Genomic DNA, 4,341 nt, shown 5'->3' with positions numbered 1-4,341 from the left:
GGCAGATGAGGAGACGAGTATGGACCCTTGGGGGTCGGCGCCTGGGGCAAATGAGGAGACGAGGATGGACCCTTGGGGGCCTGCGCCTGGGGCAGATGAGGAGGTGACGACAGTCCCTTGGAGGGCGGCGCCTGCGGTAGAGGAGCCCTGCAGGCTGGGCTGGGGACACAGGCTGGACCGGTGCGACCTTCAGAATCACCACTGGAACTAGAGACAGAAGAGACATCAGACCAGAGGCGACGTCGTCAGGCGAGCCGACATCAGGGGAGGCGACGTCGTCAGGCGAGCCGACATCAGGGGAGGCGACGTCGTCAGGCGAGCCGACATCAGGCGAGCTGACGTTGTCAGGCGAGCCGACATCAGGAGAGCCGACATCAGGAGAGGCGACGTCGTCAGGCGAGCCGACATCAGGAGAGGCGACGTCGTCAGGCGAGCCGACATCAGGCGAGCCGACGTCATCAGGGGCGTCGACTGCGGGGACGTCATCAGGGGCGTCGACTGCGGGGACGTCATCAGGGGCGTCGACTGCGGGGACGTCATCAGGGGCGTCGACTGCGGGGACGTCATCAGGGGCGTCGACTGCGGGGACGTCATCAGGGGCGTCGACTGCGGGGACGTCATCAGGGGCGACGACTTCAGAACAGGAAGGGGCGACGACTTCAGAACAGGAAGGGGCGACGACTTCAGAACAGGAAGGGGCGACGACTTCAGAACAGGAAGGGGCGACGACTTCAGAACAGGAAGGACCGTTGACCACCATCGACTTCGGGTCCAGGGGCGTTGACTTCTGACCTGGGACCCCATGGATGGGCTGGACCGGAGCCTCTTGGACAGGCCGGGCCGGGACCGGGACCTTTTGGACCTCATCAGTCAAAGCAGGATGCGATGCGTCCTCCGAGACCACCGCCGGAGCAGGATGCGATGCGTCCCCCGGGACCACCGCCGGAGCAGGACGCGATGCGACCCCCGGGACCACCGCCGGAGCAGGACGCGATGCGACCCTCGGGACCACCGCCGGAGCAGGACGCGATGCGACCCTCGGGACCACCGCCGGAGCAGGACGCGATGCGACCCTCGGGACCACCGCCGGAGCAGGACGCGATGCGACCCTCGGGACCACCGCCGGAGCAGGACGCGATGCGACCCTCGGGACCACCGCCGGAGCAGGATGCGATGCGACCCTCGGGACCACCGCTGGAGCAGGAGCCACCTGAACTGTTGCTGCTTTGGCCCCAGAAGACCTCTGACGGCGGCTGCGGCGACGTCGTCGACGTGGGGAGTCTTGGGTCAACAGAGGTGTGGAGGTGACGCTGGCAGGCACTGAGGATGAGATACAGCCCACCAAAGAGGAAGTGGTGGTGCTGTCAGGACCAGGTAAGGGTGTGGTAGAGCTCTCTGGAACTGGTGGAGGTGTGGTGACACAGACCATAGGAGGTTGAGTTATTGAGATGGCAGGAACAGTTGGAGAAGTGTGGTGGCAGCCCACCGTAGAGGAAGTGGTGGTGCTGTCAGAACCAGGCGGAGATGTGGATGCATGGTGCTTTTTAGACGCTGAGAAGGCAGCTCTTAATATGGCGCTTGCTGATGGATTATAATCCACAGAGAAGGAGGGAAACTGGGCTGCTGCAGGCGTCCAGCAGATCCTCTGCGAAGTCCCAAAACACCAACTCCTGAATTGGATTCTGATCAAAATATAGGCTGGCCCATTGCAGAGCTCTCCCCCTTAGGAGGAAAACCAGGTTAATTACCAGATCAATGTCTGGCGTGTCCGTGTCATGAAGCATAACAAAGTCCAGAAGAAAAGTCTTACAGGAGTCCGGGTCGCCGTGGAAGGTGTACATCCGTGGCCGCTGGGTCCTGGTTGGTCGGTCCATTCTGTCACGTTTAGGAGAGTAGGACCCAAATTGCAAAACCCAGGATGACACGAGGCAGGAATTGAAATAAAGAAAATCCTTTTATTGTAGGATGTGTCCAAAATAAAGAATAAATCCAAGAACAGGGAGGGAGCCAAAATCCAAGAATCCAGGGAGTCAAAAAAAACACCAGAGGAACGAGCAGACTGACAGGACTAATAACGCTGACAAGCAACAATGGACCGACAAGAACACAGAGACAGACAGGGCTTAAATACACTGGGAGGAGCAATCAGGGAAACAGGAAGCAGGTGTGTGGGGTGAGCTGCTGGAGGGAAGGCAGGTGACACTTATCAACTCAATGGGGAAAACAGAAACAGAGGATGGCAAATACTTTAACACAAAACTAAACAACAATTTCCTAAAGACAGAGGGAAGGACTAACACAAACTAGCTGGAGGAGGACATGGTACATACACACACACTGAGCTGGGGACAACGAGGCTGGAGCTGACCTGGGAGGAAACAGTAAAGGATAACATCAGACACTAGACTGACACACAAACTGACACACAGAAACTGACACAGAAAAAGGACACAAGAGGGCGCCAAAGGGCTACAACATAAGACACATAACAGGGATGCAGACAAGGACACATGAGGGCGCTAAGAGAGCACAAGGGGAGCTGGGGGAACAAAGGGACACAAGAGGGAATCTAGAGAGGGATGGAGGACACCAGGAGGCACATAAAGGAAGGGGGCTGACGCAGACCATGACAAGGGCATGTGTCAGACACAAGGCCCACGGGTCAGATGTGGCCCTCGAAGCATTTTTCATGTGGCCCGCGAGATAAATATAAAACATATATTAAAACTGACCTGCTGGCCAATTTTACCTCAAATATTACAACTCCCTTGATGCTTTGCGGCGTTAGCGTGGAACCCAACTGGACCCTCTTTTGTGTTTTTTCCAGCATCTGCTGCTGGTTTCTGCAGCTCGCTGTCTCGGACAAACTTAACACTCCTCTCACTGAGCGCCAAGTTTACTCAGCAATTTTCTGACATTGAAGCCCAAGAACGGAGATTTTAACCGCTCAGTAAAGTGTTCACAACTGAAAGAGAAAGTTTTCCAACTAACTACAGAGCTGATATAACCCCAGCGAGCAGCGACACGCTCATATCAGCGTGACTCTGTGGCAGCTGTTAGTTTTCCTCCCCGACACACAACATCGTGGTCAGGCTGCTCAGATGTGTTCATCAGCACAAACCTATGTGAGCACCTGTTGTCATGTGTTCATTATTATGATGATGAACAAAACAACAAAAGTCTCCTCCTCAGCTCAGGCTGGTATCTGGCTGGAACAGGTGAGCATCACAGTAAATTAGTGGAGCAAACTGAGCTTTAAATATTTTGGTTTTATGCTCTTTTTTCTGCTCCAAAACATGAAAGTTAACAGGTGAGATATAGCATTTTCATTTCAATTCAGTTCAATTCAAAAATACTTTATTAATCCCAGAGGGAAATTGATTGCCGTAGTATTTCCGAATAATAATAATAATCAAGTCATCAAAGAGTTATTGTATATTACAATGGCTGTTGGCAGGAAGGGTGTCCGGCGTGCATTTTTGTAAGTCTTTGGTTGTATGTGTATGTGTGAGCATGATGGAGGGAGTGTGTGACTGTGTTTGTGTATGACTGTATATGTCAGGTGGGGCCTTTGACTCCTCTCTTCTCCTGGGACTTCTTTTGATGATATAGATCTTCGTCTCCCCTCCCCCACCACGCCTGGTTTTGGGTGTGGTGCCTTGGTCTGCCTGAGTGTTTGTGGCTCCCGGGTCAGGGGGTTTAAGATTTTTGACGTCTGCCTGATCAATCCCGGTGGCTGCCTGCTGGGGTCTGGGTCCCTGGGCTCTGCTGGGTCCCCGGCGGGGGTGGTCGCCCCTAGGTCCCGGGCTCGGCCGGCTAGGGGGTGGGAGGCTGCGGGCAGGCCTGTGGGCTTGCCACTGATATCTCCCGGGACACTGCCGGCTGGTTGTGGCCCCCTGGGGCGATCCTCTGTGCCTCTCGAGGGGGGCGGGGGCCTTTCTGGTTGCAGTCTCCTTGGGGTTCCTGTTTTCTGGGGCAGCACCTGGATCTCTGGGACTTGGAGCTCCCCCTGTCTCCTACACATCTTTGGGGGCAGATCTGTGGTCCCTCACACTCTCTATTGGACGCTCCTATAGAGAAACCTTACATAAACAATAGGGTTGTCACGGTAACCGGTATAGCGGTAAACCCCGGTAAATAAGTTGACAATAAAAATAACCGTCCAGTTTTTAAAAAACTATATTATCTCGGTGGGTTTACCGTGGCCGCGGTTTAGGCGCGGTGACCCTTACCAGCCACCGTCGCTTCAGCTGAAGTTGCCGCGGCGCGCACATGCACTTTTTAGTTTGCAACGGCAGCAAAACTTTGAAGCTGAAATAATGGCCAAAGGAGGAGACGGCA

Source organism: Nothobranchius furzeri, chromosome 2 (genome assembly GCF_043380555.1).
Source record: "Nothobranchius furzeri strain GRZ-AD chromosome 2, NfurGRZ-RIMD1, whole genome shotgun sequence".
NCBI lineage: Eukaryota > Metazoa > Chordata > Actinopteri > Cyprinodontiformes > Nothobranchiidae > Nothobranchius > Nothobranchius furzeri.
This window is presented reverse-complemented; position numbering follows the sequence as displayed.